The sequence below is a fragment of the Chiloscyllium plagiosum genome, unplaced genomic scaffold (genome assembly GCF_037043375.1).
Source record: "Chiloscyllium plagiosum isolate Xiang-an unplaced genomic scaffold, Cpla_swu_hap1 HiC_scaffold_37, whole genome shotgun sequence".
In the NCBI taxonomy this organism is placed as follows: domain Eukaryota; kingdom Metazoa; phylum Chordata; class Chondrichthyes; order Orectolobiformes; family Hemiscylliidae; genus Chiloscyllium; species Chiloscyllium plagiosum.
Genome location: NW_028270175.1, coordinates 42,169,220 through 42,193,534, shown reverse-complemented (window position 1 = coordinate 42,193,534; position 24,315 = coordinate 42,169,220).

Genomic DNA, 24,315 nt, shown 5'->3' with positions numbered 1-24,315 from the left:
ACTGTGACGGAGTGCTGTACTGTCAGCGGTGTCACTGTGACGGAGTGCTGTCCTGTCAGCGGTGTCACTGTGACGGAGTGGTGTACTGTCAGCGGTGTCACTGTGACGGAGTGCTATACTGTCAGCGGTGTCACTGTGACGGAGTGCTGTACTGTCAGCGGTGTCACTGTGACGGAGTGCTGTCCTGTCAGCAGTGTCACTGTGACGGAGTGCTGTACTGTCAGCGGTGTCACTGTGACGGAGTGGTGTACTGTCACCGGTGTCACTGTGATGGAGTGCTGTACTGTCAGCAGTGTCACTGTGACGGAGTCTTGTACTGTCTGCGGTGTCACTGTGACGGAGTGCTGTACTGTCAGCGGTGTCACTGTGACGGACAGCTGTGCTGTCAGCGGTGTCACTGTGACGGAGTCCTGCACTGTCTGCGGTGTCACTGTGACGGAGTGCTGTCCTGTCTGCGGTGTCACTGTGACGGAGTGCTGTACTGTCTACGGTGTCACTGTGACGGACAGCTGCAATGTCTGTGGGACCACTTTGACGGAGTCCTGTACTGTCAGCGGTGTCACTGTGATGGAGTGCTGTACTGTCAGCAGCGTCACTGTGACGGAGACCTGTACAGTCTGCGGTGTCACTGTGACGGAGTGCTGTACTGTCAGCGGTGTCACTGTAACGGAGTGCTGTACTGTCAGCGGTGTCACTGTGACGGAGTGGTGTAATGTCAGCGGTGTCACTGTGACGGCGTGCTGTCCTGTCAGCGGTGTCACTGTGACGGAGTGCTGTACTGTCAGCGGTGACACTGTGATGGAGTGCTGTCCTGTCAGTGGTGTCACTGTGATGGAGTGCTGTACTGTCAGTGGTGTCTCTGTGACGGAGTGCTGTACTGTCAGCGGTGTCACTGTGACGGGGTGCTGTACTGTCGGCGGTGTCACTGTGACGGAGTGCTGTACTGTCAGTGGTGTCACTGTGACGGAGTGCTGTCCTATCAGCGGTGTCACTGTGACGGAGTGCTGTACTGTCAGTGGTGTCACTGTGACGGAGTGCTGTACTGTCAGTGGTGTCACTGTGACGGAGTGCTGTACTGTCAGCGGTGTCACTGTGACGGAGTGCTGTACTGTCAGCGGTGTCACTGTGATGGAGTGCTGTACTGTCAGTGGTGTCACTGTGATGGAGTGGTGTACTCTCAGCGGTGTCACTTTGACGGAGTCCTGTACTGTCAGCGGTGTCACTGTGACGGAGTGCTGTATTGTCAGCTGTGTCACTGTGACAAAATGCTGTACTGTCTGCGATCTCACCGTGACGGAGTGCGGTATTGTCAGCGGTGTCACTGTGATAGAGTGCGTTCTGTCAGTGGTGTCACTGTGACGTAGTGCAGTACTGTCAGCGGTGTCACTGTGACGGAGTGGTGTACTGTCAGCGGTGTCACTGTGATGGAGTGCTGTACTGTCAGCAGTGTCACTGTGATGGGGTGCTGTACTGTCAGCAGTGTCACTGTGACGGAGTGGTGTACTCTCAGCGGTGTCACTGTGATGGAGTGGTGTACTATCAGCGGTGTCACTGTGATGGAGTGGTGTACTCTCAGCGGTGTCACTGTGACGGAGTGCTGTACTGTAAGCGGTGTCACTGTGATAGAGTGCTTTACTGTCAGCAGTGTCACTGTGATGGAGTGGTGTACTGTCAGCGGTGTCACTGTGATGGAGTGCTGTACTGTCAGCAGTGTCACTGTGATGGAGTGTTGTACTGTCAGCGGTGTCTCTCTGACGGAGAGCTGTACTGTCAGCAGTGTCCCTGTGATGGAGTGCTTTACTGTCAGTGGTATCACTGTGATGGAGTGGTGTACTCTCAGCAGTGTCAATTTGATGGAGTCCTGTACTGTCAGCGGTGTCACTGTGACGGAGTGGTGTATTGTCAGCTGTGTCACTCTGATGGAATGGTGTACTGTCAGTGGTGTCACTGTGACGGAGTGCTGTACTGTCAGCGGTGTCACTGTGACGGAGTGCTGTCCTGTCAGCGGTGTCACTGTGACGGAGTGGTGTACTGTCAGCGGTGTCACTGTGACGGAGTGCTGTACTGTCAGCGGTGTCACTGTGACGGAGTGCTGTACTGTCAGCGGTGTCACTGTGACGGAGTGCTGTCCTGTCAGCGGTGTCACTGTGACGGAGTGCTGTACTGTCAGCGGTGTCACTGTGACGGAGTGGTGTACTGTCACCGGTGTCACTGTGATGGAGTGCTGTACTGTCAGCAGTGTCACTGTGACGGAGTCTTGTACTGTCTGCGGTGTCACTGTGACGGAGTGCTGTACTGTCAGCGGTGTCACTGTGACGGACAGCTGTGCTGTCAGCGGTGTCACTGTGACGGAGTCCTGCACTGTCTGCGGTGTCACTGTGACGGAGTGCTGTCCTGTCTGCGGTGTCACTGTGACGGAGTGCTGTACTGTCTGCGGTGTCACTGTGACGGACAGCTGCAATGTCCGTGGGACCACTTTGACGGAGTCCTGTACTGTCAGCGGTGCCACTGTGATGGAGTGCTGTACTGTCAGCAGCGTCACTGTGACGGAGACCTGTACAGTCTGCGGTGTCACTGTGACGGAGTGCTGTACTGTCAGCGGTGTCACTGTAACGGAGTGCTGTACTGTCAGCGGTGTCACTGTGACGGAGTGGTGTAATGTCAGCGGTGTCACTGTGACGGCGTGCTGTCCTGTCAGCGGTGTCACTGTGACGGAGTGCTGTACTGTCAGCGGTGTCACTGTGACGGAGTGGTGTACTGTCAGCGGTGTCACTGTGACGGAGTGATGTACTGTCAGCGGTGTCACTGTGATGGAGTGCTGTACTGTCAGTGGTATCACTGTGATGGAGTGCTGTACTGTCAGTGGTGCCACTGTGACGGAGTGCTGTACTGTCAGCGGTGTCACTGTGACGGAGTGCTGTACTGTCAGCGATGTCACTGTGACGGAGTGGTGTAATGTCAGCGGTGTCACTGTGACGGAGTGCTGTACTGTCAGCGGTGTCACTGTGACGCATTTCTGTACTGTCAGCGGTGTCACTGTGATGGAGTGCTGTACTGTCAGTGGTGTCACTGTGATGGAGTGGTGTACTCTCAGCGGTGTCACGTTGACGGAGTCCTGTACTGTCAGCGGTGTCACTGTGACGGAGTGCTGTATTGTCAACTGTGTCACTGTGACAAAATGCTGTACTGTCAGCGATCTCACCGTGACGGAGTGCGGTATTGTCAGCGGTGTCACTGTGATAGAGTGCTGTTCTGTCAGTGGTGTCACTGTGACGTAGTGCAGTACTGTCAGCGGTGTCACTGTGACGGAATGGTGTACTGTCAGCGGTGTCACTGTGATGGAGTGCTGTACTGTCAGCAGTGTCACTGTGATGGAGTGGTGTACTGTCAGCAGTGTCACTGTGACCGAGTGGTGTCCTCTCAGTGGTGTCACTGTGATGGAGTGGTGTACTATCAGCGGTGTCACTGTGACGGAGAGCTGTACTGTCAGCGGTGTCACTGTGATGGAGTGGTGTACTGTCAGCGGTGTCACTGTGATGGAGTGCTGTACTGTCAGCAGTGTCACTGTGATGGAGTGGTGTACTGTCAGCGGTGTCACTGTGATGGAGTGTTGTACTGTCAGCGGTGTCACTCTGACGGAGTGCTGTACTGTCAGCGGTGTCAATTTGATGGAGTCCTGTACTGTCAGCGGTGTCACTGTGATGGAGTGGTGTACTGTCAGCGGTGTCTCTCTGACGGAGAGCTGTACTGTCAGCAGTGTCCCTGTGATGGAGTGCTTTACTGTCAGTGGTATCACTGTGATGGAGTGGTGTACTCTCAGCAGTGTCAATTTGATGGAGTCCTGTACTGTCAGCGGTGTCACTGTGACGGAGTGGTGTATTGTCAGCTGTGTCACTCTGATGGAATGGTGTACTGTCAGTGGTGTCACTGTGACGGAGTGCTGTACTGTCAGCGGTGTCACTGTGACGGAGTGCTGTCCTGTCAGCGGTGTCACTGTGACGGAGTGGTGTACTGTCAGCGGTGTCACTGTGACGGAGTGCTGTACTGTCAGCGGTGTCACTGTGACGGAGTGCTGTACTGTCAGCGGTGTCACTGTGACGGAGTGCTGTCCTGTCAGCAGTGTCACTGTGACGGAGTGCTGTACTGTCAGCGGTGTCACTGTGACGGAGTGGTGTACTGTCACCGGTGTCACTGTGATGGAGTGCTGTACTGTCAGCAGTGTCACTGTGACGGAGTCTTGTACTGTCTGCGGTGTCACTGTGACGGAGTGCTGTACTGTCAGCGGTGTCACTGTGACGGACAGCTGTGCTGTCAGCGGTGTCACTGTGACGGAGTCCTGCACTGTCTGCGGTGTCACTGTGACGGAGTGCTGTCCTGTCTGCGGTGTCACTGTGACGGAGTGCTGTACTGTCTGCGGTGTCACTGTGACGGACAGCTGCAATGTCTGTGGGACCACTTTGACGGAGTCCTGTACTGTCAGCGGTGTCACTGTGATGGAGTGCTGTACTGTCAGCAGCGTCACTGTGACGGAGACCTGTACAGTCTGCGGTGTCACTGTGACGGAGTGCTGTACTGTCAGCGGTGTCACTGTAACGGAGTGCTGTACTGTCAGCGGTGTCACTGTGACGGAGTGGTGTAATGTCAGCGGTGTCACTGTGACGGCGTGCTGTCCTGTCAGCGGTGTCACTGTGACGGAGTGCTGTACTGTCAGCGGTGTCACTGTGACGGAGTGGTGTACTGTCAGCGGTGTCACTGTGACGGAGTGATGTACTGTCAGCGGTGTCACTGTGATGGAGTGCTGTACTGTCAGTGGTGTCACTGTGATGGAGTGCTGTACTGTCAGTGGTGCCACTGTGACGGAGTGCTGTACTGTCAGCGGTGTCACTGTGACGGAGTGCTGTACTGTCAGCGATGTCACTGTGACGGAGTGGTGTAATGTCAGCGGTGTCACTGTGACGGAGTGCTGTACTGTCAGCGATGTCACTGTGACGGAGTGGTGTAATGTCAGCGGTGTCACTGTGATGGAGTGCTGTACTGTCAGTGGTGTCACTGTGATGGAGTGGTGTACTCTCAGCGGTGTCACGTTGACGGAGTCCTGTACTGTCAGCGGTGTCACTGTGACGGAGTGCTGTATTGTCAGCTGTGTCACTGTGACAAAATGCTGTACTGTCAGCGATCTCACCGTGACGGAGTGCGGTATTGTCAGCGGTGTCACTGTGATAGAGTGCTGTTCTGTCAGTGGTGTCACTGTGACGTAGTGCAGTACTGTCAGCGGTGTCACTGTGACGGAATGGTGTACTGTCAGCGGTGTCACTGTGATGGAGTGCTGTACTGTCAGCAGTGTCACTGTGATGGAGTGGTGTACTGTCAGCAGTGTCACTGTGACCGAGTGGTGTACTCTCAGTGGTGTCACTGTGATGGAGTGGTGTACTATCAGCGGTGTCACTGTGACGGAGAGCTGTACTGTCAGCGGTGTCACTGTGATGGAGTGGTGTACTGTCAGCGGTGTCACTGTGATGGAGTGCTGTACTGTCAGCAGTGTCACTGTGATGGAGTGGTGTACTGTCAGCGGTGTCACTGTGATGGAGTGGTGTACTGTCAGCGGTGTCACTGTGATGGAGTGTTGTACTGTCAGCGGTGTCACTCTGACGGAGTGCTGTACTGTCAGCGGTGTCAATTTGATGGAGTCCTGTACTGTCAGCGGTGTCACTGTGATGGAGTGGTGTACTGTCAGCGGTGTCACTGTGATGGAGTGTTGTACTGTCAGCGGTGTCACTCTGACGGAGTGCTGTACTGTCAGCGGTGTCAATTTGATGGAGTCCTGTACTGTCAGCGGTGTCACTGTGACGGAGAGCTGTACTGTCAGCAGTGTCCCTGTGATGGAGTGCTGTACTGTCAGTGGTATCACTGTGGTGGAGTGGTGTATTGTCAGCTGTGTCACTCTGATGGAATGGTGTACTGTCAGTGGTGTCACTGTGACGGAGTGGTGTAATGTCAGCGGTGTCACTGTGACGGAGTGCTGTACTGTCTGCGGTGTAACTGTGACGGAGTGCTGTCCTGTCAGCGGTGTCACTGTGACGGAGTGCTGTACTGTCAGCGGTGTCACTGTGACGGAGTGTTGTACTGTCTGCGGTGTCACTGTGACGGAGTGCTGTACTGTCAGCGGTGTCACTGTGACGGACAGCTGTGCTGTCAGCGGTGTCACTGTGACGGAGTCCTGCACTGTCTGCGGTGTCACTGTGACGGAGTGCTGTCCTGTCTGCGGTGTCACTGTGACGGAGTGCTGTACTGTCTGCGGTGTCACTGTGACGGACAGCTGCAATGTCTGTGGTACCACTTTGACGGAGTCCTGTACTGTCAGCGGTGTCACTGTGATGGAGTGCTGTACTGTCAGCAGCGTCACTGTGACGGAGACCTGTACAGTCTGCGGTGTCACTGTGACGGAGTGCTGTACTGTCAGCGGTGTCACTGTAACGGAGTGCTGTACTGTCAGCGGTGTCACTGTGATGGAGTGCTGTACTGTCAGCAGTGTCACTGTGATGGAGTGCTGTACTGTCAGCAGCGTCACTGTGACGGAGACCTGTACAGTCTGCGGTGTCACTGTGACGGAGTGCTGTACTGTCAGCGGTGTCACTGTGACGGAGTGGTGTACTGTCAGCGGTGTCACTGTGATGGAGTGCTGTACTGTCAGCAGTGTCACTGTGATGGAGTGGTGTACTATCAGCGGTGTCACTGTGATGGAGTGGTGCACTCTCAGCGGTGTCACTGTGATGGAGTGGTGTACTCTCAGCGGTGTCACTGTGACGGAGTGCTGTACTGTAAGCGGTGTCACTGTGATAGAGTGCTTTACTGTCAGCAGTGTCACTGTGATGGAGTGGTGTACTGTCAGCGGTGTCACTGTGATGGAGTGCTGTACTGTCAGCAGTGTCACTGTGATGGAGTGTTGTACTGTCAGCGGTGTCTCTCTGACGGAGAACTGTACTGTCAGCAGTGTCCCTGTGATGGAGTGCTTTACTGTCAGTGGTATCACTGTGATGGAGTGGTGTACTCTCAGCGGTGTCAATTTGATGGAGTCCTGTACTGTCAGCAGTGTCACTGTGACGGAGTGGTGTATTGTCAGCTGTGTCACTCTGATGGAATGGTGTACTGTCAGTGGTGTCACTGTGACGGAGTGCTGTACTGTCAGCGGTGTCACTGTGACGGAGTGCTGTACTGTCAGCAGTGTCACTGTGACGGAGTCTTGTACTGTCTGCGGTGTCACTCTGACGGAGTGCTGTACTGTCAGCGGTGTCACTGTGACGGACACTGTGATGGAGTGTTGTACTGTCAGTGGTGTCACTGTGATGGAGTGTTGTACTGTCAGCGGTGTCACTCTGACGAAGTGGTGTACTGTCAGCGGTTTCACTGTGACGGAGAGCTGTACTGTCAGCAGTGTCCCTGTGATGGAGTGCTGTACTGTCAGTGGTATCACTGTGATGGAGTGGTGTACTCTCAGGGGTGTCAATTTGATGGAGTCCTGTACTGTCAGCAGTGTCACTGTGACGGAGTGGTGTATTGTCAGCTGTGTCACTCTGATGGAATGGTGTACTGTCAGTGGTGTCACTGTGACGGAGTGGTGTAATGTCAGCGGTGTAACTTTGACGGAGTGCTGTCCTGTCAGCGGTGTCACTGTGACGGAGTGCTGTACTGTCAGCGGTGTCACTGTGACGGAGTGGTGTACTGTCACCGGTGTCACTGTGATGGAGTGCTATACTGTCAGCAGTGTCACTGTGACGGAGTCTTGTACTGTCTGCGGTGTCACTCTGACGGAGTGCTGTACTGTCAGCGGTGTCACTGTGACGGACAGCTGTGCTGTCAGCGGTGTCACTGTGACGGAGTCCTGCACTGTCTGCGGTGTCACTGTGACGGAGTGCTGTCCTGTCTGCGGTGTCACTGTGACGGAGTGCTGTCCTGTCTGCGGTGTCACTGTGACGGAGTGCTGTACTGTCTGCGGTGTCACTGTGACGGACTGCTGCAATGTCTGTGGTACCACTTTGACGGAGTCCTGTACTGTCAGCGGTGTCACTGTGATGGAGTGCTGTACTGTCAGCAGCGTCACTGTGACGGAGACCTGTACAGTCTGCGGTGTCACTGTGATGGAGTGCTGTACTGTCAGCAGCGTCACTGTGATGGAGTGCTGTACTGTCAGCAGCGTCACTGTGACGGAGACCTGTACAGTCTGCGGTGTCACTGTGTCGGAGTGCTGTACTGTCAGCGGTGTCACTGTAACGGAGTGCTGTACTGTCAGCGGTGTCACTGTGACGGAGTGGTGTAATGTCAGCGGTGTCACTGTGACGGAGTGCTGTCCTGTCAGCGGTGTCACTGTGACGGAGTGCTGTACTGTCAGCGGTGTCATTGTGACGGAGTGGTGTACTGTCAGCGGTGTCACTGTGACGGAGTGCTGTCCTGTCAGCGGTGTCACTGTGACGGAGTCCTGTACTGTCAGCGGTGTCACTGTGATGGAGTGCAGTACTGTAAGCAGCGTCACTGTGACGTAGTCCTGTACAGTCTGCGGTGTCACTGTGACGGAGTGCTGTACTGTCAGCGGTGTCACTGTAACAGAGTGCTGTACTGTCAGCGGTGTCACTGTGACGGAGTGGTGTAATGTCAGTGGTGTCACTGTGACGGAGTGCTGTCCTGTCAGCGGTGTCACTGTGATGGAGTGGTGTACTGTCAGCGGTGTCACTGTGACGGAGTGGTGTAATGTCAGCGGTGTCACTGTGACGGAGTGCTGTACTGTCAGCGGTGTCACTGTGATGGAGTGGTGTACTGTCAGTGGTGTCACTGTGACGGAGTGGTGTAATGTTAGCGGTGTCACTGTGATGGAGTGCTGTACTGTCAGTGGTGTCACTGTGATGGAGTGCTGTACTGTCAGTGGTGTCACTGTGACGGAGTGTTGTACTGTCAGCGGTGTCACTGTGACGGAGTGCTGTACTGTCAGCGGTGTCACTGTGACAGAGTGCTGTACTGTCAGCGGTGTCACTGTGACGGAGTGGTGTACTGTCACCGGTGTCACTGTGATGGAGTGCTGTACTGTCAGTGGTGTCACTGTGATGGAGTGCTGTACTGTCAGTGGTGTCACTGTGACGGAGTGCTCTACAGTCAGAGGTGTCACTGTGACGGAGTGTTGTACTGTCAGCGGTGTCACTGTGACGGAGTGCTGTACTGTCAGCGGTGTCACTGTGACAGAGTGCTGTACTGTCAGCGGTGTCACTGTGACGGAGTGGTGTACTGTCAGCGGTGTCACTGTGACGGAGTGGTGTACTGTCACCGGTGTCACTGTGATGGAGTGCTGTACTGTCAGCGGTGTCACTGTGACGGAGTCTTGTACTGTCTGCGGTGTCACTGTGATGGAGTGCTGTCCTGTCAGCGGTGTCACTGTGACGGAGTGCTGTCCTGTCAGCGGTGTCACTGTGACGGAGTCTTGTACTGTCACCGGTGTCACTGTGATGGAGTGCTGTCCTGTCAGCGGTGTCGCTGTGACGGAGTCTTGTAATGTCTGCGGTGTCACTGTGACGGAGTGGTGTACTGTCACCGGTGTCACTGTGACGGAGTGCTGTACTGTCAGCGGTGTCGCTGTGACGGAGTCTTGTACTGTCTGCGGTGTCACTGTGACGGAGTGCTGTCCTGTCAGCGGTGTCACTGTGACGGAGTGGTGTACTGTCAGCGGTGTCACTGTGACGGAGTGGTGTATTGTCAGCGGTGTCACTGTGACGGAGTGCTGTACTGTCAGTGGTGTCACTGTGACGGAGTGCTGTACTGTCAGCGGTGTCACTGTGATGGAGTGCTGTACTGTCAGCGGTGTCACTGTGACGGAGTGCTGTACTATCAGCGGTGTCACTGTGATGGAGTGCTGTACTGTCAGCGGTGTCACTGTGACGGAGCGGTGTACTGTCAGCGGTGTCACTGTGACGGAGCGGTGTACTGTCAGCGGTGTCACTGTGACGGAGTGGTGTACTGTCAGCGGTGTAACTGTGATGGAGTGGTGTAATGTCAGCGGTGTCACTGTGACGGAGTGCTGTCCTGTCAGCGGTGTCACTGTGACGGAGTGGTGTACTGTCAGCGGTGTCACTGTGACGGAGTGGTGTATTGTCAGCGGTGTCACTGTGACGGAGTGCTGTACTGTCAGTGGTGTCACTGTGACGGAGTGCTGTACTGTCAGCGGTGTCACTGTGATGGAGTGCTGTACTGTCAGCGGTGTCACTGTGACGGAGTGCTGTACTATCAGCGGTGTCACTGTGATGGAGTGCTGTACTGTCAGCGGTGTCACTGTGACGGAGTGCTGTCCTGTCAGCAGTGTCACTGTGACGGAGTGGTGTACTGTCAGCGGTGTCACTGTGACGGAGTGGTGTATTGTCAGCGGTGTCACTGTGACGGAGTGCAGTACTATCAGCAGTGTCCCTGTGATGGAGTGCTGTACTGTCAGTGGTATCACTGTGATGGAGTGGTGTACTCTCAGCGGTGTCAATTTGATGGAGTCCTGTACTGTCAGCGGTGTCACTGTGACGGAGTGGTGTATTGTCAGCTGTGTCACTGTGACGGAATGCTGTACTGTCAGCGGTGTCACTGTGTTAGAGTGGTGTACTGTCAGCGGTGTCACTGTGACGGAATGCTGTACTGTCAGCGGTGTCACTGTGTTAGAGTGGTGTACTGTCAGCGGTGTCACTGTGATGGAATGTTGTACTGTCAGCGGTGTCACTGTGACGGAGTCTTGTACTGTCTGCGGTGTCACTGTGACGGAGTGCTGTGCTGTCAGCGGTGTCACTGTGACGGACAGCTGTGCTGTCAGCAGTGTCACTGTGACGGAGTCCTGTACTGTCTGCGGTGTCACTGTGACGGAGTGCTGTCCTGTCTGCGGTGTCACTGTGACGGAGTGCTGTACTGTCTGCGGTGTCACTGTGACGGACAGCTGTAATGTCTGTGGTACCACTTTGACGGAGTCCTGTACTGTCAGCGGTGTCACTGTGATGGAGTGCAGTACTGTAAGCAGCGTCACTGTGACGGAGCCCTGTACAGTCTGCGGTGTCACTGTGACGGAGTGCTGTACTGTCAGCGGTGTCACTGTAACAGAGTGCTGTACTGTCAGCGGTGTCACTGTGACGGAGTGGTGTAATGTTAGTGGTGTCACTGTGACGGAGTGCTGTCCTGTCAGCGGTGTCACTGTGACGGAGTGGTGTACTGTCAGCGGTGTCACTGTGACGGAGTGGTGTATTGTCAGCGGTGTCACTGTGACGGAGTGCTGTACTGTCAGCGGTGTCACTGTGATGGAGTGGTGTACTGTCAGTGGTGTCACTGTGACGGAGTGCTGTACTGTCAGCGGTGTCACTGTGATGGAGTGCTGTACTGTCAGTGGTGTCACTGTGATGGAGTGCTGTACTGTCAGTGGTGTCACTGTGACGGAGTGCTCTACTGTCAGTGGTGTCACTGTGACGTAGTGCAGTACTGTCAGCGGTGTCACTGTGACGGAGTGGTGTACTGTCAGCGGTGTCACTGTGATGGAGTGGTGTAATGTCAGCGGTGTAACTGTGACGGAGTGCTGTACAGTCAGCGGTGTCACTGTGACGGAGTGCTGTACTGTCAGCGGTGTCACTGTGACGGAGTGGTGTACTGTCACCGGTGTCACTGTGATGGAGTGCTGTACTGTCAGTGGTGTCACTGTGATGGAGTGGTGTACTGTCAGCGGTGTCACTGTGATGGAGTGCTGTACTGTCAGCAGTGTCACTGTGATGGAGTGGTGTACTGTCAGCGGTGTCACTGTGATGGAGTGGTGTACTGTCAGCGGTGTCACTGTGATGGAGTGTTGTACTGTCAGCGGTGTCACTCTGACGGAGTGCTGTACTGTCAGCGGTGTCAATTTGATGGAGTCCTGTACTGTCAGCGGTGTCACTGTGATGGAGTGGTGTACTGTCAGCGGTGTCACTGTGATGGAGTGTTGTACTGTCAGCGGTGTCACTCTGACGGAGTGCTGTACTGTCAGCGGTGTCAATTTGATGGAGTCCTGTACTGTCAGCGGTGTCACTGTGACGGAGAGCTGTACTGTCAGCAGTGTCCCTGTGATGGAGTGCTGTACTGTCAGTGGTATCACTGTGGTGGAGTGGTGTATTGTCAGCTGTGTCACTCTGATGGAATGGTGTACTGTCAGTGGTGTCACTGTGACGGAGTGGTGTAATGTCAGCGGTGTCACTGTGACGGAGTGCTGTACTGTCTGCGGTGTAACTGTGACGGAGTGCTGTCCTGTCAGCGGTGTCACTGTGACGGAGTGCTGTACTGTCAGCGGTGTCACTGTGACGGAGTGTTGTACTGTCTGCGGTGTCACTGTGACGGAGTGCTGTACTGTCAGCGGTGTCACTGTGACGGACAGCTGTGCTGTCAGCGGTGTCACTGTGACGGAGTCCTGCACTGTCTGCGGTGTCACTGTGACGGAGTGCTGTCCTGTCTGCGGTGTCACTGTGACGGAGTGCTGTACTGTCTGCGGTGTCACTGTGACGGACAGCTGCAATGTCTGTGGTACCACTTTGACGGAGTCCTGTACTGTCACCGGTGTCACTGTGATGGAGTGCTGTACTGTCAGCAGCGTCACTGTGACGGAGACCTGTACAGTCTGCGGTGTCACTGTGACGGAGTGCTGTACTGTCAGCGGTGTCACTGTAACGGAGTGCTGTACTGTCAGCGGTGTCACTGTGATGGAGTGCTGTACTGTCTGTAGTGTCACTGTGATGGAGTGCTGTACTGTCAGCAGCGTCACTGTGACGGAGACCTGTACAGTCTGCGGTGTCACTGTGACGGAGTGCTGTACTGTCAGCGGTGTCACTGTAACGGAGTGGTGTACTGTCAGCGGTGTCACTGTGATGGAGTGGTGTACTATCAGCGGTGTCACTGTGATGGAGTGGTGTACTGTCACCGGTGTCACTGTGATGGAGTGCTGTACTGTCAGCAGTGTCACTGTGACGGAGTCTTGTACTGTCTGCGGTGTCACTCTGACGGAGTGCTGTACTGTCAGCGGTGTCACTGTGACGGACACTGTGATGGAGTGTTGTACTGTCAGTGGTGTCACTGTGATGGAGTGTTGTACTGTCAGCGGTGTCACTCTGACGAAGTGGTGTACTGTCAGCGGTTTCACTGTGACGGAGAGCTGTACTGTCAGCAGTGTCCCTGTGATGGAGTGCTGTACTGTCAGTGGTATCACTGTGATGGAGTGGTGTACTCTCAGGGGTGTCAATTTGATGGAGTTCTGTACTGTCAGCAGTGTCACTGTGACGGAGTGGTGTATTGTCAGCTGTGTCACTCTGATGGAATGGTGTACTGTCAGTGGTGTCACTGTGACGGAGTGGTGTAATGTCAGCGGTGTAACTGTGACGGAGTGCTGTCCTGTCAGCGGTGTCACTGTGACGGAGTGCTGTACTGTCAGCGGTGTCACTGTGACGGAGTGGTGTACTGTCACCGGTGTCACTGTGATGGAGTGCTATACTGTCAGCAGTGTCACTGTGACGGAGTCTTGTACTGTCTGCGGTGTCACTCTGACGGAGTGCTGTACTGTCAGCGGTGTCACTGTGAAGGACAGCTGTGCTGTCAGCGGTGTCACTGTGACGGAGTGCTGCACTGTCTGCGGTGTCACTGTGACGGAGTGCTGTCCTGTCTGCGGTGTCACTGTGACGGAGTGCTGTACTGTCTGCGGTGTCACTGTGACGGACAGCTGCAATGTCTGTGGTACCACTTTGACGGAGACCTGTACTGTCAGCGGTGTCACTGTGATGGAGTGCTGTACTGTCAGCAGCGTCACTGTGATGGAGTGCTGTACTGTCAGCAGCGTCACTGTGACGGAGACCTGTACAGTCTGCGGTGTCACTGTGACGGAGTGCTGTACTGTCAGCGGTGTCACTGTAACGGAGTGCTGTACTGTCAGCGGTGTCACTGTGACGGAGTGGTGTAATGTCAGCGGTGTCACTGTGACGGAGTGCTGTACTGTCAGCGGTGTCACTGTGACGGAGTGGTGTACTGTCAGCGGTGTCACTGTGACGGAGTGCTGTACTGTCAGCGGTGTCACTGTGACGGAGTGGTGTACTGTCAGCGGTGTCACTGTGACGGAGTGCTGTCCTGTCAGCGGTGTCACTGTGACGGAGTGCTGTACTGTCAGCGGTGTCACTGTGACGGAGTCCTGTACTGTCAGCGGTGTCACTGTGATGGAGTGCAGTACTGTAAGCAGCGTCACTGTGACGTAGTCCTGTACAGTCTGCGGTGTCACTGTGACGGAGTGCTGTACTGTCAGCGGTGTCACTGTAACAGAGTGCTGTACTGTCAGCGGTGTCACTGTGACGGAGTGGTGTAATGTCAGTGGTGTCACTGTGACGGAGTGCTGTCCTGTCAGCGGTGTCACTGTGATGGAGTGGTGTACTGTCAGTGGTGTCACTGTGACGGAGTGGTGTATTGTCAGCGGTGTCACTGTGACGGAGTGCTGTACTGTCAGCGGTGTCACTGTGATGGAGTGGTGTACTGTCAGTGGTGTCACTGTGACGGAGTGGTGTAATGTTAGCGGTGTCACTGTGATGGAGTGCTGTACTGTCAGTGGTGTCACTGTGATGGAGTGCTGTACTGTCAGTGGTGTCACTGTGACGGAGTGCTCTACAGTCAGTGGTGTCACTGTGACGGAGTGTTGTACTGTCAGCGGTGTCACTGTGACGGAGTGCTGTACTGTCAGCGGTGTCACTGTGACAGAGTGCTGTACTGTCAGCGGTGTCACTGTGACGGAGTGGTGTACTGTCACCGGTGTCACTGTGATGGAGTGCTGTACTGTCAGTGGTGTCACTGTGATGGAGTGCTGTACTGTCAGTGGTGTCACTGTGACGGAGTGCTCTACAGTCAGTGGTGTCACTGTGACGGAGTGTTGTACTGTCAGCGGTGTCACTGTGACGGAGTGCTGTACTGTCAGCGGTGTCACTGTGACAGAGTGCTGTACTGTCAGCGGTGTCACTGTGACGGAGTGGTGTACTGTCACCGGTGTCACTGTGATGGAGTGCTGTACTGTCAGCGGTGTCACTGTGACGGAGTCTTGTACTGTCTGCGGTGTCACTGTGACGGAGTGCTGTCCTGTCAGCGGTGTCGCTGTGACGGAGTCTTGTAATGTCTGCGGTGTCACTGTGACGGAGTGGTGTACTGTCACCGGTGTCACTGTGACGGAGTGCTGTACTGTCAGCGGTGTCGCTGTGACGGAGTCTTGTACTGTCTGCGGTGTCACTGTGACGGAGTGCTGTCCTGTCAGCGGTGTCACTGTGACGGAGTGGTGTACTGTCAGCGGTGTCACTGTGACGGAGTGCTGTACTGTCAGCGGTGTCACTGTGATGGAGTGCTGTACTGTCAGCGGTGTCACTGTGACGGAGTGCTGTACTATCAGCGGTGTCACTGTGATGGAGTGCTGTACTGTCAGCGGTGTCACTGTGACGGAGCGGTGTACTGTCAGCGGTGTCACTGTGACGGAGTGGTGTATTGTCAGCGGTGTCACTGTGATGGAGTGCTGTACTGTCAGTGGTGTCACTGTGACGGAGTGCTGTACTGTCAGCGGTGTCACTGTGATGGAGTGCTGTACTGTCAGCGGTGTCACTGTGACGGAGTGCTGTACTATCAGCGGTGTCACTGTGATGGAGTGCTGTACTGTCAGCGGTGTCACTGTGACGGAGCGGTGTACTGTCAGCGGTGTCACTGTGACGGAGTGGTGTATTGTCAGCGGTGTCACTGTGACGGAGTGCTGTCCTGTCAGCAGTGTCACTGTGACGGAGTGGTGTAACTGTGATGGAGTGGTGTAATGTCAGCGGTGTCACTGTGACGGAGTGCTGTCCTGTCAGCAGTGTCACTGTGACGGAGTGGTGTACTGTCAGCGGTGTCACTGTGACGGAGTGGTGTATTGTCAGCGGTGTCACTGTGACGGAGTGCAGTACTATCAGCAGTGTCCCTGAGATGGAGTGCTGTACTGTCAGTGGTATCACTGTGATGGAGTGGTGTACTCTCAGCGGTGTCAATTTGATGGAGTCCTGTACTGTCAGCGGTGTCACTGTGACGGAGTGGTGTATTGTCAGCTGTGTCACTGTGACGGAATGCTGTACTGTCATCGGTGTCACTGTGTTAGAGTGGTGTACTGTCAGCGGTGTCACTGTGACGGAATGCTGTACTGTCAGCGGTGTCACTGTGATGGAATGTTGTACTGTCAGCGGTGTCACTGTGACGGAGTCTTGTACTGTCTGCGGTGTCACTGTGACGGAGTGCTGTGCTGTCAGCGGTGTCACTGTGACGGACAGCTGTGCTGTCAGCAGTGTCACTGTGACGGAGTCCTGTACTGTCTGCGGTGTCACTGTGACGGAGTGCTGTCCTGTCTGCGGTGTCACTGTGACGGAGTGCTGTACTGTCTGCGGTGTCACTGTGACGGACAGCTGTAATGTCTGTGGTACCACTTTGACGGAGTCCTGTACTGTCAGCGGTGTCACTGTGACGGAGTGCTGTACTGTCAGCGGTGTCACTGTAACAGAGTGCTGTACTGTCAGCGGTGTCACTGTGACGGAGTGGTGTAATGTTAGTGGTGTCACTGTGACGGAGTGCTGTCCTGTCAGCGGTGTCACTGTGACGGAGTGGTGTACTGTCAGCGGTGTCACTGTGACGGAGTGGTGTATTGTCAGCGGTGTCACTGTGACGGAGTGCTGTACTGTCAGCGGTGTCACTGTGATGGAGTGGTGTACTGTCAGTGGTGTCACTGTGACGGAGTGCTGTACTGTCAGCGGTGTCACTGTGATGGAGTGCTGTACTGTCAGTGGTGTCACTGTGATGGAGTGCTGTACTGTCAGTGGTGTCACTGTGACGGAGTGCTCTACAGTCAGTGGTGTCACTGTGACGGAGTGTTGTACTGTCAGCGGTGTCACTGTGACGGAGTGCTGTACTGTCAGCGGTGTGACTGTGACGGAGTGGTGTAATGTCAGCGGTGTAACTGTGACGGAGTGCTGTACAGTCAGCGGTGTCACTGTGACGGAGTGCTGTACTGTCAGCGGTGTCACTGTGACGGAGTGGTGTACTGTCACCGGTGTCACTGTGATGGAGTGCTGTACTGTCAGTGGTGTCACTGTGACGGAGTCTTGTACTGTCTGCGGTGTCACTGTGACGGAGTGCTGTACTGACAGCGGTGTCACTGTGACGGACAGCTGTGCTGTCAGCGGTGTCACTGTGACGGAGTCCTGCACTGCCTGCGGTGTCACTGTGACGGAGTGCTGTCCTGTCTGCGGTGTCACTGTGACGGTGTGCTGTACTGTCTGCGGTGTCACTGTGACGGACAGCTGCAATGTCTGTGGTACCACTTTGACGGAGTCCTGTACTGTCAGCGGTGTCACTGTGATGGAGTGCTGTACTGTCAGCAGCGTCACTGTGACGGAGTCCTGTACAGTCTGCGGTGTCACTGTGACTGAGTGCTGTACTGTCAGCGGTGTCACTGTAACGGAGTGCTGTACTGTCAGCGGTGTCACTGTGACGGAGTGGTGTAATGTCAGCGGTGTCACTGTGACGGAGTGCTGTCCTGTCAGCGGTGTCACTGTAACGGAGTGCTGTACTGTCAGCGGTGTCACTGTGACGGAGTGGTATACTGTCAGCGGTGTCACTGTGACGGAGTGATGTACTGTCAGCGGTGTCACTGTGACGGAGTGCTGTACTATCAGCGGTGTCACTGTGATGGAGTGCTGTACTGTCAGCGGTGTCACTGTGACGGAGCGGTGTACTGTCAGCGGTGTCACTGTGACGGAGTGGTGTATTGTCAGCGGTGTCACTGTGACGGAGTGCTGTCCTGTCAGCAGTGTCACTGTGACGGAGTGGTGTACTGTCAGCGGTGTAACTGTGATGGAGTGGTGTAATGTCAGCGGTGTCACTGTGACGGAGTGCTGTCCTGTCAGCAGTGTCACTGTGACGGAGTGGTGTACTGTCAGCGGTGTCACTGTGACGGAGTGGTGTATTGTCAGCGGTGTCACTGTGACGGAGTGCAGTACTATCAGCAGTGTCCATGAGATGGAGTGCTGTACTGTCAGTGGTATCACTGTGATGGAGTGGTGTACTCTCAGCGGTGTCAATTTGATGGAGTCCTGTACTGTCAGCGGTGTCACTGTGACGGAGTGGTGTATTGTCAGCTGTGTCACTGTGACGGAATGCTGTACTGTCAGCGGTGTCACTGTGTTAGAGTGGTGTACTGTCAGCGGTGTCACTGTGACGGAATGCTGTACTGTCAGCGGTGTCACTGTGATGGAATGTTGTACTGTCAGCGGTGTCACTGTGACGGAGTCTTGTACTGTCTGCGGTGTCACTGTGACGGAGTGCTGTGCTGTCAGCGGTGTCACTGTGACGGAGTCTTGTACTGTCTGCGGTGTCACTGTGACGGAATGCTGTACTGTCAGCGGTGTCACTGTGATGGAATGTTGTACTGTCAGCGGTGTCACTGTGACGGAGTCTTGTACTGTCAGCGGTGTCACTGTGACGGACAGCTGTGCTGTCAGCAGTGTCACTGTGACGGAGTCCTGTACTGTCTGCGGTGTCACTGTGACGGAGTGCTGTCCTGTCTGCGGTGTCACTGTGACGGAGTGCTGTACTGTCTGCGGTGTCACTGTGACGGACAGCTGTAATGTCTGTGGTACCACTTTGACGGAGTCCTGTACTGTCAGCGGTGTCACTGTGACGGAGTGCTGTACTGTCAGCGGTGTCACTGTAACAGAGTGCTGTACTGTCAGCGGTGTCACTGTGACGGAGTGGTGTAATGTTAGTGGTGTCACTGTGACGGAGTGCTGTCCTGTCAGCGGTGTCACTGTGACGGAGTGGTGTACTGTCAGCGGTGTCACTGTGACGGAGTGGTGTATTGTCAGCGGTGTCACTGTGACGGAGTGCTGTACTGTCAGTGGTGTCACTGTGATGGAGTGGTGTACTGTCAGTGGTGTCACTGTGACGGAGTGCTGTACTGTCAGCGGTGTCACTGTGATGGAGTGCTGTACTGTCAGTGGTGTCACTGTGATGGAGTGCTGTACTGTCAGTGGTGTCACTGTGACGGAGTGCTCTACAGTCAGTGGTGTCACTGTGACGGAGTGTTGTACTGTCAGCGGTGTCACTGTGACGGAGTGCTGTACTGTCAGCGGTGTGACTGTGACGGAGTGGTGTAATGTCAGCGGTGTAACTGTGACGGAGTGCTGTACAGTCAGCGGTGTCACTGTGACGGAGTGCTGTACTGTCAGCGGTGTCACTGTGACGGAGTGGTGTACTGTCACCGGTGTCACTGTGATGGAGTGCTGTACTGTCAGTGGTGTCACTGTGACGGAGTCTTGTACTGTCTGCGGTGTCACTGTGACGGAGTGCTGTACTGTCAGCGGTGTCACTGTGACGGACAGCTGTGCTGTCAGCGGTGTCACTGTGACGGAGTCCTGCACTGCCTGCGGTGTCACTGTGACGGAGTGCTGTCCTGTCTGCGGTGTCACTGTGACGGAGTGCTGTACTGTCTGCGGTGTCACTGTGACGGACAGCTGCAATGTCTGTGGTACCACTTTGACGGAGTCCTGTACTGTCAGCGGTGTCACTGTGATGGAGTGCTGTACTGTCAGCAGCGTCACTGTGACGGAGTCCTGTACAGTCTGCGGTGTCACTGTGACGGAGTGCTGTACTGTCAGCGGTGTCACTGTAACGGAATGCTGTACTGTCAGCGGTGTCACTGTGACGGAGTGGTGTAATGTCAGCGGTGTCACTGTGACGGAGTGCTGTCCTGTCAGCGGTGTCACTGTAACGGAGTGCTGTACTGTCAGCGGTGTCACTGTGACGGAGTGGTATACTGTCAGCGGTGTCACTGTGACGGAGTGATGTACTGTCAGCGGTGACACTGTGATGGAGTGCTGTCCTGTCAGTGGTGTCACTGTGATGGAGTGCTTTACTGTCAGTGGTGTCTCTGTGACGGAGTGCTGTACTGTCAGCGGTGTCACTGTGACGGAGTGCTGTACTGTCAGTGGTGTCACTGTAACGGAGTGCTGTCCTATCAGCGGTGTCACTGTGACGGAATGCTGTACTGTCAGTGGTGTCACTGTGACGGAGTGCTGTACTGTCAGTGGTGTCACTGTGACGGAGTGCTGTCCTATCAGCGGTGTCACTGTGACGGAGTGCTGTACTGTCAGTGGTGTCACTGTGACGGAGTGCTGTACTGTCAGTGGTGTCACTGTGACGGAGTGCTGTACTGTCAGCGGTGTCACTGTGATGGAGTGGTGTACTCTCAGCGGTGTCACTTTGACGGAGTCCTGTACTGTCAGCGGTGTCACTGTGACGGAGTGCTGTATTGTCAGCTGTGTCACTGTGACAAAATGCTGTACTGTCTGCGATCTCACCGTGACGGAGTGCGGTATTGTCAGCGGTGTCACTGTGACAGAGTGCGTTCTGTCAGTGGTGTCACTGTGACGTAGTGCAGTACTGTCAGCGGTGTCACTCTGACGGAGTGGTGTACTGTCAGCGGTGTCACTGTGATGGAGTGCTGTACTGTCAGCAGTGTCACTGTGATGGAGTGCTGTACTGTCAGCAGTGTCACTGTGACGGAGTGGTGTACTCTCAGCGGTGTCACTGTGATGGAGTGGTGTACTATCAGCGGTGTCACTGTGATGGAGTGGTGTACTCTCAGCGGTGTCACTGTGACGGAGTGCTGTACTGTTAGCGGTGTCACTGTGATAGAGTGCTTTACTGTCAGCAGTGTCACTGTGATGGAGTGGTGTACTGTCAGCGGTGTCACTGTGAAGGAGTGCTGTACTGTCAGCAGTGTCACTGTGATGGAGTGTTGTACTGTCAGCGGTGTCTCTCTGACGGAGAGCTGTACTGTCAGCAGTGTCCCTGTGATGGAGTGCTTTACTGTCAGTGGTATCACTGTGATGGAGTGGTGTACTCTCAGCGGTGTCAATTTGATGGAGTCCTGTACTGTCAGCGGTGTCACTGTGACGGAGTGGTGTATTGTCAGCTGTGTCACTCTGATGGAATGGTGTACTGTCAGTGGTGTCACTGTGACGGAGTGCTGTACTGTCAGCGGTGTCACTGTGACGGAGTGCTGTCCTGTCAGCGGTGTCACTGTGACGGAGTGGTGTACTGTCAGCGGTGTCACTGTGACGGAGTGCTGTACTGTCAGCGGTGTCACTGTGACGGAGTGCTGTCCTGTCAGCAGTGTCACTGTGACGGAGTGCTGTACTGTCAGCGGTGTCACTGTGACGGAGTGGTGTACTGTCACCGGTGTCACTGTGATGGAGTGCTGTACTGTCAGCAGTGTCACTGTGACGGAGTCTTGTACTGTCTGCGGTGTCACTGTGACGGAGTGCTGTACTGTCAGCGGTGTCACTGTGACGGACAGCTGTGCTGTCAGCGGTGTCACTGTGACGGAGTCCTGCACTGTCTGCGGTGTCACTGTGACGGAGTGCTGTCCTGTCTGCGGTGTCACTGTGACGGAGTGCTGTACTGTCTGCGGTGTCACTGTGACGGACAGCTGCAATGTCTGTGGGACCACTTTGACGGAGTCCTGTACTGTCAGCGGTGTCACTGTGATGGAGTGCTGTACTGTCAGCAGCGTCACTGTGACGGAGACCTGTACAGTCTGCGGTGTCACTGTGACGGAGTGCTGTACTGTCAGCGGTGTCACTGTAACGGAGTGCTGTACTGTCAGCGGTGTCACTGTGACGGAGTGGTGTAATGTCAGCGGTGTCACTGTGACGGCGTGCTGTCCTGTCAGCGGTGTCACTGTGACGGAGTGCTGTACTGTCAGTGGTGTCACTGTGACGGAGTGATGTACTGTCAGCGGTGACACTGTGATGGAGTGCTGTCCTGTCAGTGGTGTCACTGTGATGGAGTGCTGTACTGTCAGTGGTGTCTCTGTGACGGAGTGCTGTACTGTCAGCGGTGTCACTGTGACGGAGTGCTGTACTGTCAGCGGTGTCACTGTGACGGAGTGCTGTACTGTCAGTGGTGTCACTGTGACGGAGTGCTGTCCTATCAGCGGTGTCACTGTGACGGAGTGCTGTACTGTCAGTGGTGTCACTGTGACGGAGTGCTGTACTGTCAGTGGTGTCACTGTGACGGAGTGCTGTCCTATCAGCGGTGTCACTGTGACGGAGTGCTGTACTGTCAGTGGTGTCACTGTGACGGAGTGCTGTACTGTCAGTGGTGTCACTGTGACGGAGTGCTGTACTGTCAGCGGTGTCACTGTGACGGAGTGCTGTACTGTCAGCGGTGTCACTGTGATGGAGTGCTGTACTGTCAGTGGTGTCACTGTGATGGAGTGGTGTACTCTCAGCGGTGTCACTGTGACGGAGTCCTGTACTGTCAGCGGTGTCACTGTGACGGAGTGCTGTATTGTCAGCTGTGTCACTGTGACAAAATGCTGTACTGTCTGCGATCTCACCGTGACGGAGTGCGGTATTGTCAGCGGTGTCACTGTGATAGAGTGCGTTCTGTCAGTGGTGTCACTGTGACGTAGTGCAGTACTGTCAGCGGTGTCACTGTGACGGAGTGGTGTACTGTCAGCGGTGTCACTGTGATGGAGTGCTGTACTGTCAGCAGTGTCACTGTGATGGAGTGCTGTACTGTCAGCAGTGTCACTGTGACGGAGTGGTGTACTCTCAGCGGTGTCACTGTGATGGAGTGGTGTACTATCAGCGGTGTCACTGTGATGGAGTGGTGTACTCTCAGCGGTGTCACTGTGACGGAGTGCTGTACTGTAAGTGGTGTCACTGTGATAGAGTGCTTTACTGTCAGCAGTGTCACTGTGATGGAGTGGTGTACTGTCAGCGGTGTCACTGTGATGGAGTGCTGTACTGTCAGCAGTGTCACTGTGATGGAGTGTTGTACTGTCAGCGGTGTCTCTCTGACGGAGAGCTGTACTGTCAGCAGTGTCCCTGTGATGGAGTGCTGTACTGTCAGTGGTATCACTGTGATGGAGTGGTGTACTCTCAGCGGTGTCAATTTGATGGAGTCCTGTACTGTCAGCGGTGTCACTGTGACGGAGTGGTGTATTGTCAGCTGTGTCACTCTGATGGAATGGTGTACTGTCAGTGGTGTCACTGTGACGGAGTGCTGTACTGTCAGCGGTGTCACTGTGACGGAGTGCTGTCCTGTCAGCGGTGTCACTGTGACGGAGTGGTGTACTGTCAGCGGTGTCACTGTGATGGAGTGCTGTACTGTCAGCAGTGTCACTGTGACGGAGTCTTGTACTGTCTGCGGTGTCACTGTGACGGAGTGCTGTACTGTCAGCGGTGTCACTGTGACGGACAGCTGTGCTGTCAGCGGTGTCACTGTGACGGAGTCCTGCACTGTCTGCGGTGTCACTGTGACGGAGTGCTGTCCTGTCTGCGGTGTCACTGTGACGGAGTGCTGTACTGTCTGCGGTGTCACTGTGACGGACAGCTGCAATGTCTGTGGGACCACTTTGACGGAGTCCTGTACTGTCAGCGGTGTCACTGTGATGGAGTGCTGTACTGTCAGCAGCGTCACTGTGACGGAGACCTGTACAGTCTGCGGTGTCACTGTGACGGAGTGCTGTACTGTCAGCGGTGTCACTGTAACGGAGTGCTGTACTGTCAGCGGTGTCACTGTGACGGAGTGGTGTAATGTCAGCGGTGTCACTGTGACGGCGTGCTGTCCTGTCAGCGGTGTCACTGTGACGGAGTGCTGTACTGTCAGCGGTGTCACTGTGACGGAGTGGTGTACTGTCAGCGGTGTCACTGTGACGGAGTGATGTACTGTCAGCTGTGTCACTGTGATGGAGTGCTGTACTGTCAGTGGTGTCACTGTGATGGAGTGCTGTACTGTCAGTGGTGCCACTGTGACGGAGTGCTGTACTGTCAGCGGTGTCACTGTGACGGAGTGCTGTACTGTCAGCGATGTCACTGTGACGGAGTGGTGTAATGTCAGCGGTGTCACTGTGACGGAGTGCTGTACTGTCAGCGGTGTCACTGTGACTCATTTCTGTACTGTCAGCGGTGTCACTGTGATGGAGTGCTGTACTGTCAGTGGTGTCACTGTGATGGAGTGGTGTACTCTCAGCGGTGTCACTTTGACGGAGTCCTGTACTGTCAGCGGTGTCACTGTGACGGAGTGCTGTATTGTCAGCTGTGTCACTGTGACAAAATGCTGTACTGTCAGCGATCTCACCGTGACGGAGTGCGGTATTGTCAGCGGTGTCACTGTGATAGAGTGCTGTTCTGTCAGTGGTGTCACTGTGACGTAGTGCAGTACTGTCAGCGGTGTCACTGTGACGGAGTGGTGTAC